This window comes from Ambystoma mexicanum, chromosome 6p, assembly GCF_040938575.1.
Source record: "Ambystoma mexicanum isolate Mex_15411 chromosome 6p, UKY_AmexF1_1, whole genome shotgun sequence".
NCBI lineage: Eukaryota > Metazoa > Chordata > Amphibia > Caudata > Ambystomatidae > Ambystoma > Ambystoma mexicanum.
In genome coordinates this window covers 1,449,359,611-1,449,372,287 of record NC_090935.1, presented here as the reverse complement: position 1 = coordinate 1,449,372,287, position 12,677 = coordinate 1,449,359,611, and positions in this window count along the sequence as shown.

Below are 12,677 nucleotides of genomic sequence, written 5' to 3'. Positions count from 1 at the left end.
CTGTGGCCATACCCTGTCTGTGCTGGTCATCCCACCTCTTGTGGCAGTCACGCACAGTGCAGGGGGTTGTGCCAACTGATGTGACTTTCTTGGCAGCATCCTCCCAGATGGTCTTCTTACGCAGCTGTGCCAAAAGTTCATCAACATGTTGGACAATGGTGTCCGCCAACATGTTGAGCTCTGCCTCGCTGAAGCATGGCTGGCTCCTCCGGGTTGCACAGACTCTTGATGTATTTTGTTTTTTTTGATTCTGTGCTCAGGATTCTTGTTTGTAACCTATGCTGTGAGGACTGCAAAGGATTGTGTTTTACTAATGGCTGCCGGATGATTACTGATTACCTGTTCCGGCGAACACTGTATTTCCGGTCATGGTAATTGCGGCACCATTGTTACCGGTGGGTTTATAGTCAAAAAGTCGAATGAAAAACATCGAATTACAAAAATGTCGAAAAAAAAAATTTCTAATTTTTTTTTTTTTTTAATGGTTCCCCTACCCAACCCCCCGTTTATTTTAACCAGCTAAAGCCAAAAAAACATATAAATAAAAAAAAACACATTTGGTTTTTTTTTCCGACATTTTTTTTTGTTGATATTTTTGCAAGTCGACTTATTTCATTCGACTTTTTGACTGGACACCGTTACCGGTGCCAGTGGCTCAAGAGAGCGTGTTGCCAGAATCTGAGTCAACGGCACTGAGGATGCCAGTGTTGGCATTTTGGGGGAGGGGGGTTGTTGGTATTACTGGAATGCTTTGCCGCCATTTCTGGCATGCCGTAATGCGCATGCACGCCAACACGGAATCATCCAGTGTTTGCGGCATCACGGGTTGACGGACACAGTGGCACCGGTATGCCAGTCATTGGGATTACTTACCAGCAAACTTGTAATGAGGCCCAGTGTGTTGATGTCTTCCAAAAGAGGCTAATTTTACAGACTTGAAAATGTAACATTGTGTGGCAAATACACAAAGAAAATACTATCTTTAACTCTTAACTTACTCCTAAGAGGGCTATGTGATGCACACACTAAGTTACTATTACTATCTCTGACCTACTCCTGCTAATTCAGAGGTACCCAAATGAACCTACTAATCAGGAGGAAATCAGAGTTATCCAGAGTACCTATTTGTGTGAATTGTAAAGCCCTCGTAAAGCTATTTATCAAAGTGGCATTTTCAATATCGTAAATATAACATTCTTCATGGTATATATCCACGCTGCAGGCACAAGCAATGAAGGCACAAGGGAAAGCATGAAAGGTGTTTGTGTAAGGTGAAGATTAATTGTTACCACATCCGGGGCAGAATCCTACATACTGCTTACTATAACACAAAATAGATTTCTACCTACCAGGTCTGAGCCTTCTTCCTCCACTACCCTAAAAAATAAACATAAATGAGATTTAATAATCACATATTTTTGTTCAAGGGAGAATATGAGAATATGCACTTTCAGTTCTGCCAAGCATGACCTATATCTCTGAAGAAGTTAGAAGTTACTGTACAACATTCTGCTATCATTGTATGGAATAACTGTCTGGTAGTGGGTACTATCAAACACATACTGACCATTCCATCGCTACACATATTGCATGTCTAAAGAGAATGACTGAAGCCATACTTAATACCGAGAGTCAAGATGGAGTGCTGGTAACTGCTTGTGGTGCCTATTCCATTTCAAACAGACGACCCTAGGAGATGGCATATGGTGCAAACTCAGTTTCATTGGGTGCATCAAACAACTGCTAAAAGTGAATTGAGGGGCATTCGTTTAGAATGAGATGGTTGGAGCTTGCACTTTCCAGAAATCAACTAAGATTTCATCCGGTGTGAGAAAAGTAAAAAAGAAAGGATAGAAAAGTCCTTCAGGAGAAAAAGAAATTCAAAATATATTAAAGTGAAATGTGCATATAAGCTACTGCGGCATCAGAGGTACAGTTAAAAGGCTTTTGAAAGGGCTCTGGAGAAAGTTTGGTGATATCAGTGAGAGCAAAGAAATCCAGACCAGCAATCACTCCCAATTTATAGTAGGACTTGGTCAATTTAATAATGCCTTTGCGTAATAGGGAATTAGGGTCTCAAGCTCCAAGACACTATCAAGTATTGCAAATTTAAGCGTCTAAGAATGAAATGTAACCATCTTTTCCACACGTATCCTACATTTTATTGTATGCATTCTCTCCCCATGTGTTTGCTACACCTTAGTCCCCCATTTCATATTTCGGCATATCATTTTCCTCCTCTTAGATTATGCTGTTTCTTTAAAGGGGACAAGCCTAAACTTACAGAGAGAGCTTACGTCCACCACAAGGGTTGATAATCCACAAGACACCTAGGCCAGTAGCCTATTCAGAATTAGTCCACGGGAAACACTGAACGTGGATTGGCTCGTTTCCGAGCCATAGCACAGTGTAATCCCGTGGACGCACGAATGTCGTTCGCGTGCTGGGTACACTCTTTTTTTTTCCTTCAAGGCAACCTTGGAAAGGGAGAAGGGACCACACATAGTCCCTTCTCCCTTTCCAAGGTGGCCAGTTTCCTCCCATTCATTAGTACGGAGCAACTTGGCCCAAAATGGCGCCCTGTTGCTCTGTATTAACGAAGCAGTATGCGCGTTCTAGTGTTCCTAGAACTAATGCGTACTGCAACAAAACCTTTTCAAACAGCAAAAGAAATGCTGCTTGAAAAGATTTCATCAGCCATTAGTTCCGGGGCTGCAAACTTGGGAAAACTAGTTTCCAGAGCATGCAGACCCCGGAATACTAATGGCAATAAGATCCTCGGCGCTCGGCCCTGTAACTATGGGCCCCTGGGCGGTATTGGCCCGCCGTTTCATGGCTTATTGCCACAGTAAAATGCTCTTATGCTCCTCGTTTTCCCTGTAAATGCTGACTGAAAAAGAGTTATTGTTCATAATAGTGTGTTCACAGTAACCCACGTGGCACTGGAGCTTCCTCTTGGGCATGCATGTTTGTCTTGAAATGATTCAGTTACAGCAAAACTGTTAAAGAAATAATTTGCTTCGATACTTTGAGGGTCCCGTTCGTGTATGTCTTGAATAACGTTCCTTTTATATTAAATTGATTTCAGCATTTTGGTTAAAAGTACACATAACAAATGCATATAATCATTTAAAAATGCAAAAGTATTACAAGAGCATGTTCTCTCGTGCTAATGCATGGTAGGTATGTTGGGGGAAAATTTATACTAAAAATGACATTGCTCGAATTTTCCCCATATAGCTCATTAAGTGCATTGCAGAATTCATGGTGACTCCCCACATGGTATTAACTGGGCACGTACACTTGTATTACATGCCGTAATCTATGCTAATTTCAATGCCCTCAGCTTCAGTATTCTGGATTGTGGCTGGTATTGCTATATCCGCTGAAACCACACACAAAAAAATAAAATGAACTGGAGAGATAGATGGCTGGTGTCACAATGGCTACAGCCAATGTGTATCTCATCTGTGCTCATGCTCAGAACATTGAACATGGCAGAAATGTCAGAGGAGTCATCACAGGCATGTGGAAGCACACACACATCATGAGGATTTCATGCACACGTGGTGATGCCTCATTTGCCTCATTCCATCCCAGTGGAATGCAAAAAGGTACTGAAATACCTTGGTAATAGCCTGGTAATAGACGAAAGACCTATGTTGGATTATTTGGGCCATTTCCCACAGACATTCCTCATTCATTGGGGTGATAATGTGAGTAGTATCTGGAGCTCACTTTCAATAGGTTTTAAATACCTGGCCTCAGGAATACTTACCAAGAAGCTATTGATACCTACTGCGCATTGATCCCAAGTGAGCAATTATGTTACATGTTCACATCAATGACCAAGCATAACTTAAAAAACGTTCCCAGGCAAGTTATCAATCACAGATCCTGGCCTCTGCTCACATGCCCAGAAGAGCCTGAATGCCAGTACTATGCCAAGGGTGGCCAATGTTTTTTGCATTGCCAATATCATTCACACCTTTGTCGTCCTTTCCTGTTAAGATCACGCCTCCGGCATTTGAGCTGCCACATGCTTAACAGTTTGTTTTGGGAAGGTAGTGCATGAACATGTCATGCTCATTCCGCTTTTCCGTCTTACGCCTGCATTCAGGGCACTTATCAAACAGAGCATGTATGTTGGAGTCTTAAGGAAAGTCCACGGCCAGAAATCTTGTGAAGTTCAATCGGCAAACTTTAGAAAACATCCAAAGATGTTGAATGAAGCAAACAGGCCACAGAAACAATCACTATGGAAGAATTAAAAGAAGGCTAAAAGCCCCTCTGTTCATTTATCCTCTCACCTTGCTGATGATGGAGATATTCTATAGTAAATTAATAACAATAAAGATCCCATGATGGACACCTAAAGTTATAATCCGAAACACTATGAAAAATGTACCCTTTGGATCATTATTGAGATTGAGAAGGAACAGTAGTATGAAGAGTATCTATAAGGCTGAAATTAGCTTTCCTAGAAACTAAGGACAGGAGTCAAGAGGAACAGAGGATTATGTGCATGAGTAGATTCACTAACATGTCATCAAAAATAAAAAAACGGTATAAAACGATACTAGAAAATTTGAACAGTAGTAAGTCAAATTTTAAGGAGGCAATTTTTGTTTTCAAAAAGTGTACCAGCATAAGTGAAAAAGCGATAAGGAATGATATTAAAGAACAAGAAAGACAAACACTCACTCGGAACCAACTACGTATGGATATTATCCCTGCGGAAGCTGTGTGATGTGAGCTTGAACCATTATAACTAAACAGTAGATATAGGATTAGAAAAAGGATGGTGTTTGAGAAGCCTAACAAACTGCAATACCAAGATAGCCCTGAAGACTTTAAATGTGTTGTTTTACAACAGATACAGTGGCACTCACTTGAAAAAGGGAAAAACCAGTTTGCAAGGGTGGAACAAAACATGATTTTCTAACTCAAAGTGATAAAATAGGGTTGAATGAGCACATTGAATAGTAGAGTTTGATAAGAAAACAATGGGCCTCTTTACGAGTCCGGCGGTAACCCTGCCGGTGCTTCCAGCGGGTTGCCACCGGACCTGTACAATTTTAACAGCGCCTGAATTCCCAGTGCCACGGGGAGATTACAAGTCTGGCGGCCCACGAAGTCAAACGCCAGTAAAAAGTAAGTCCCAATTCCCATAGATTCCCACAGGACTCTAAATGAGTGGGGACTCAGAAGCGCTGGCACCATGGTTAACGGTGCCAGCGCTTCCGTGAACGGTCTGCCTACCATGGCAGGGTCAGACCTGTCAGGTGCAGCATCCAGGGCAGGCAGGCACGTAGTTTGCCAGTCCGGAAACAAGGGTGCCGGTGAACTTACCGGCACCCTTGTTTCCGGACCGGCAAATTTGTAATGAGGCCCAATATCTTAGTTGTCCTGCAATTTTTTTAATGCATTTATTGCATCTTGAAAAAAATATATATAAAAATAATGTCATCACCTTGGTCCGTTTTATTGTTACAAAACCAACAATGCAGTGGAATTTGGTATCTAAGTTGACCTTAGTTGAAAAAAAGGTATTGGTTTGACCCCTATCATTATTCTCGTGTTTTATTAAAAATTACATTTGACTAGTTGTTCATCCTTGGTTTTGAATTTTTAGTGCTCTTTAAGGGCATATTGGAGGTGGCTTGAACTACAATTCCCGTGGGCTGTGTAGTTCCTACCGATAATCGTGCATGCTTTGTAGGTTACTCTATATATGGAGAGCGCTACTTTGTAAAAAAAAATCCAAAAAAAGAAAACAGATGAATGACGAGCCAAAAATATAGACCAGTTTTCTTTCATAAATAAGAATTACAACTGTGTGTTTTAGCAGATAAGAATCTATAAAAGATTTTCTATTCTGTGCCGCTCATTTTAGGGACGAGAGGTCGAACTTTGTGAAATACAGTAGTTGAACTCACCGTCAGGATATTTAGAACAAACAATTCCCCGCTTTATTTCCATCTAAGCATACAGTGAGCGGAAAGTTACAGGGGCAGTTCAGTTATATATGGAAAGTGCAAAATACCAATTACTCCAATATATTGCATTATTATTTTTTACAGTTTTTCTGAATAGAGAGCCCATGAAAAGGGGAAATTGAAGACTAGAAGATTTGGTAGGAAACTGGTCTCCCTCAAAGCTCTTTTCAAATATTTGATGAAAATTATTTCAAAAGGTGGAAGGGTAGTATGCTAAGTCCTTTTCTGTTATTCTACAACTTCCATGGAAGAATGAGTATTTGAAAAGTATAGAGTTACCACTAATGAAAGTCCTGGCATGGGCACGTGAACAAGGACAGAAACATGTGCATGTCGGGGTTTTTGTAAATTGGTTTCCTTTTTTAGAATTGTAAACTAATGTTCTTGCAAATTAATGATGGTTTCTTTCTTGATGTTTTTGATCGTGTTTGCTATTATATTTAAGATTGTATTAGATATGTGAATAATCACTATAATTTTTGTATAGTCATTGGATGAAATGTATCGCGTAGATGAAAGGTTTTTTTTAAAAAAATTGTCTTTATAATAGGATACAATTTTGTGTATTAACTGTACATGAGTTTTTGTATTTGGCCTTTGGTTATGAAACATGAAATATATATTATTAATATACATATAATACATATATAATATATATAATAACATATACCAGCAGAGGGTGCCATGTGTTGTCGACTTGTGACCCTCGATGGCCTCTGTGCCCTCTCGAGCATGGCTTTGTCGATGGTATATATAGCATGCACCATGCCCATTGCTTCAGTTCCTAGTTTCCCTCCCCATCTCGTTTGCACAGATGTCTGTAAGACCACAAGATGACCTGACGTTGGAAGAGAGGCTAGTGTAGACCACGGAAATCCTCCCGAAGGTAGAGGGGCAGGCTAGGAGGGTGATGAGGAATACATAAGAGGAGCATCCACGCGAAAGAAGATTACCAGGGGTAAGTAATTTGTTCTTCAAATGGAATGTGGCCTCCCATGTATTCCTCATCTTTGCTATACTCCCAAAGCAGTATGATGTAGGAGGTGGCAACAGAAAATGTACTTTTCATTAATGCTGTACAAAACAGCTTACCGAAACTTTGCCTCCTGACCTGATGCAGAATCCAGGCAATGCTGTTTTGCAAAGGTATATAAGTGAGGAACAATTTGCAGCAGTAGAGATGTCCTACACAGGTACTCCTCTTTGCAAAGCCAATAAAGTAGCCACACCCCTGGTTGAATGAGCTTGTAAACCAACCGGGACATTCTTACGTGCTAAATTGTAGCATTCAGATATGCATAGGATAATCTAGGTGGACAAGGTTAGCTTGGTTACAGACAAACCTATCTTGTGATCAGCATATCCTACAAAAAGATGATCATCTTGTCTAAGCCTCAACATTCTGTTGATGTAGAAACTCAAGGCTCTCCTAGGATCAAGATAATGAAGCCTGTCCTCCTTTTTGGAGGGATGCATTGGCGAGTAAAAAGGTAGGGAGCACAATCTTCTGCGCCAGGTGAAATTCGGAAATCACCTTCAGTAAAAAAAGAAGGGCAGATCCTCAACACAACCTTTTCTTTGTAAAAGGTGGTAAATGGAGGCTTGCAAGACAGGGCTTGTAACTCGCTGACTATATGAGCCGAGGTATCTGTCATTAAAAAGACAGTCTTGAGGTCTTGAGGGTGAGCATCCTTAAAGGTCATGAATGAAGGGTCTCAAACGGAGAGCCCATGAGAAATTTAGAACCAGATTCAGATCCCAAACGAGTACAATGAATGGAACAGGGGTGAAAACATTAGTTAATCCCTTAAGAAACTGCCATCAACTTGGTGAAAGCCCTCGGTCAGAGGTGAGCCTGAATGGCAGAACCCAAAACTGAAAATGAGACCTGAGAATGACAAAACTCAGGTACTTCCTGTGCTTGTGATGAATAGACACATGGAAGTAAGTATCCTGAAGGTCCAATGATACCATCCAATCCTAGAGCTGGAGGTTCTGGAGGATCTGAGAAAGAGTTAGCATCCTGACCTTGTCCTTCCTGATGAACTTGTTCAAGCGTCTCTTGTCCAAGATGGGTCTCAGTCCACCGTCCTTCTTGGGTATTAAGAAGCAAGGGAAGTACCATCGCTGGTTCCTTATCCGCCACAGGCACAGGCTATATAGTGCCTTTCTCCAGCAGAATGCAAATCTCCTGCAAAAGCAGCCAATCCGGCTCCCTGTTGGACAGTCGGAAGGCCTTCTCAAAAATGGGAGGCAGCAACCTTGGACTAGAGTGTGCAGGGCCCAAGCATCAGAAGTAATGCCCTGCCATTCTCTCAGATGCTGAGTCAATCCCCCCCCCAACACAGTCCTGTGGACCAAGGCCTCAGAGAGATTTTCGCATAGCTGCAGCAGCAGCTGATGGCAAGGAGGATGCAGCTGCTTGGGTGGTTTTACCACCTCGTCCTCTTCCCCCCACAAGGGAATCTCCTCTGTCCCCTTTGTATGGCCTAACCCCTTGTTCTCCGGACTGATGAATAATATTGAATCAACTAGCCCCTCCAAGATTGAGAAGCCAAATGGGTCTGTTGCTGCTGTGAATTGCTCCGGCCAGTGATTTCGCTGCCACCTTTGATGACTTAAGCTTCTCCATGCTTTCATCAACCTTGGCACAAAAAAAATGGGAACCATCAAACGGCATATTAAACAATCTCATCTGGACATCACGCACAAAACCAGACTTACACAGCCAACAAAATCTGCCTGAGACAGTACTCACTGCCATTGCATGTTTGAAACTGTCAGCTGAGTCCAACCCGAACTGGAGTGATTGGCCCATTTTATCCTTGCCATCCTTAATGATGTTCATAAAACCATCTCTTTCTTCCCCCTCCCGGTTATTGTCAGGTTGCTTGATTGTCGTGAAGAGTATTGAAACCTCCGTCCCCAAGTACCACAGAGAGAGAATACAAGAGTACTCCCTATGCGATCATTGAGGCCACAGGTGGGTAGTTCTTGCAGCTCGCATTCACGGGAAATGTTGAAACCCAAGGCAGCTGTAAAGAAATCTTTATTAGCAATCAACTGAGCACAGTACAAGCAAACAGGCAGAATAAAGAACAGTGCTTACCTAAACTGATGGGTGAGGAAGCCCAGAACCTAAGATAGTTGGTAATTCCGTGGATGGGCACGTGAGCTGGTTTGCCCGATGACAGTAGGGAGAAGAACTGTAGGCTGGGTTAAAACCCAACTTGCCCTCCTGTAACTTGATGAAACAAAGGACCAAAATCCAAAGTACTTGATAACGTAATGCAGTGAAGAGACCAATGCCAAGTCCAATTCAGGGTAATCCAAGACAGTCCAAAAGGCGTTCCGAGTTCGAGATGATCCAGCAAACAGAGCCAAAGACGTGAGCAAAAGCAAATCCAAAAACAATCTAAGAGTCAAGAAGCCGTGAAAACACAAGGTATCCAAACGCTGTACAGAGTCCTCCAAAGAACAGCTGTGAAGCGCGGACGTGCGGAAGTTCAGCGCTTAAATATCGGAAGCTTCAGCGTCAGCTGATCTGCGACACGTCACGTGACATGTCAAACCTGCTCCGTGGTTTGATTAACCCTCTCGGTCTGTCCATCCGTCTCCGGATGGTAGGCCGAAGAGTAACGTGAATCAATCCCCACTAATCTAGTCAAGGCGCGCCAAAAATGAGAAGTGAACTGAGGACCCCTGTCGGATACCAACACTGATGGTAAACCAAAAAGGCATACGATGGACTTGAAAAACAATCCTGCAGAACAGGAGCAGAGGGAATGCCCGAGCATGGAATAAATCCTGCCATTTTGGTGAACGAGTCTACCACAACCCAGATGGAATCAAAACCTTGAACCCGGGGAAGGTCCGTCACGAAATCCATCGTCATGGTATGCCAGGGCCTCGGGGGTATGGGAAGAGGCTGCAGGAGACCCAATGGTCGTCCTTTCCTATGTTTGGATTGGGCACAAACAGAGCAAGTGTTAACATAGCATTCCACATCCCTTCTCATGGAAGGCCACCAACACCAACATTGTAGAAGCGAAAGTGTTCTTCGCTGCCCAGGATGTGCATGAACAGGGAGATCATGGGACCATTCAAGAGCCAGATTACGTATATCAGTGGTGGGTAGAAACAACTTGTTCTGAAAGAAAGGCAGACCGTCTTGTAATACTAAATCCAAATCTGAAAGTAAGGATGGGTGTGTGGAAACCCACTTACAGACCATATCCAGCAGAGTCAGAGAAGGAGTACAGAGGCATATCACATGTTTCTTATCTAGCAGGGACTCAGGATAGATTGGCAATGAAACCCCCCCAGGAGAGCGAGACAAAGCATCAGCCTTACCATGAACGTTACCCGGACAATGCATGATCTGGAAATCGTAAGCGGCAAAAAACAGATGCTACCTAACATGTCTGCTATTCGAGCATTTCAGAGAAGCTAAATCGCGTAGATTCTGATGATCCGAGAATACCGTCACCCGATGTTTTGCACCCAGGAGATGGTGACGCCATACTTGGAAAGCCTCTTTGACAGCCAGAAGTTCTTTTTCGGTCACTGTATAGTGACACTCTGTGGGTGTAAACTTCCGGGAATGAAAGGCGACTGGATGCAAGCGTCCAGTAGAGACACATTCTTGAGACAGTATTGCCCCTAAGGCGAACGAGGACGCGTCCGCCTCAACTATAAAAGGGAGATCACTGCGGGGTGTTGGAGGACAGGAGCAGTGGTAAATGCAGCTTTTAGGGTATCAAATACAAGTTGTTGATCGTTGGACCAATTAAATGGAACTAGAGGACTGGTCAAAAGAGTAAGAGGTGCTGCTATGGAAGAAAATCCAGAAATGAATCTTCTATAGTAGTTAGCAAAACCCAAAAAAGACTGTAATGCTTTAAGGTTGGTGGGGGTCGGCCACTCCAAAACCGCTTTGACTTTGGCATGGTTCATAGTGAGACCATCAGGAGTGATGTGAAACCCTAAAAATTCAATGTTGTCAGTGTGGAATTGACATTTTTCGGGTTTCACAAAAAGGGAGAACATGCGTAAGCGTTTTAGTACCTCCCTTACGTGTCTGATGTGTTCCTCTTGAGAACGTGAAACAATGAGAATGTCATCCAGGTAGACCACCATAAATACATCCAGAATATTACTAAATATTTCATTCATGAAGCGCTGGAATGTATCAGGCGCATTTCAAAGGCCGAAAGGCATGACCAAATATTCATATAATCCGTAACGAGTGCAAAAGGCCGTTTTCCACTCATTACCCTTTCTCACACGTACTAGATTATACGCACCTCTGAGATCCAACTTAGTGTATACTGAAGCATGCGTGAGGCGATCCAATAGGGGCGTGATGAGAGGAATAGGATACCTGTCCTTTTTAGTGATGGCATTTAGACGTCGGTAATCAACACATGGGCGAAGGTCTCCCTCCTTCTTTGGGACAAAGAAGATAGGGCTGGCTGCTGGAGATGAAGATGGACGTATGTGACCCTTACGTAGGGACTCTTGAATGTAAGTTTTCAAGGCTTGTTCCTCAGTAGGAGATAGCGAATATATACTACCCTTTGGGACTACAGAATCTGGAAGTAATTCAATAGGGCAATCGTACAACCTATGAGGTGGAAGGATTTCTGATGATCCCTTATTAAAGACATCCAGGTAGTCTCGATAAGGCTCTGGAATTGCCTCAGCTACAAGACCAACAATGTGCGTGTCTGCCAAGGTAACGGGAGAAGGTTCCAAAGTGAGTTGTGAAACAGTACTGAGAAATTGGGCTGGAGTGCTCTCAGTAGAGGGTGAAGTAAGGCAAAACTCCTGGCAAACTTCTGACTCAAAGAACACCGAACCAGTCTTCCAATTGATCAAAGGGTTATGCAGACGCAACCAAGGGATGCCTAAGATAAGGCCATATTGAGGCATGGAGATCAAGTCAAAGCTAATGGTTTCTTTGTGGTTAGTTTGTATGACCAAAGTAAGAGGTGCTGTCTGTTGTTTAACTGGGCTAGAGACTAACGAACTCCCATCTATGGTCTGTACGGGTTCTAGTCGGGTCTTGGAGATAAGAGGGAGATTAAGTGTGTGGGCCATATTGATATCGATATAATTTCCAGTGGCACCAGAATCGATGATGACAGTTACTGAATGTGAGACCTCAATACTGGGTTGTAACAATGCATGTACCATCACGGGTCTGATGGTGCCAAACGCAGGTACCTGGTCCGGGGAGTGACTTATAGCGCTCGAACCCACCCCGGGTCTATGGTCGAGCTGCCTGAAAACCCTGAGCTTTAGCCTTTGGGCGACGTGGACATTCTTTCACAAAGTGACCAATCAACCCACAATAATAGCAAGCATTGTCCACCCTCCTGCGCTCCCTTTCCGTGGAAGTTAAAGGACTACGTAGACCTCCCACTTGCATAGGTTCAGGAACAGACTCAGAATGAGAGGAACCTGTAGAAGTGATAGAACCAGAAAACCCAGCTTCAGCTTTCCGTTCTGAGCGCCTGGCTTCAACCTGGAGAGCCAAATCTACTAAATCGGGGAACGCTGTGGGCAAGGAAGGAACTACTGATAAAGCGTCCTTCATAGCGTTGTTCAGACCTTTGTAGAATACCACAGCCCTCTTGCTCTCAGGCCATGAAGTCTCGGCTGACAGTTGGTTGA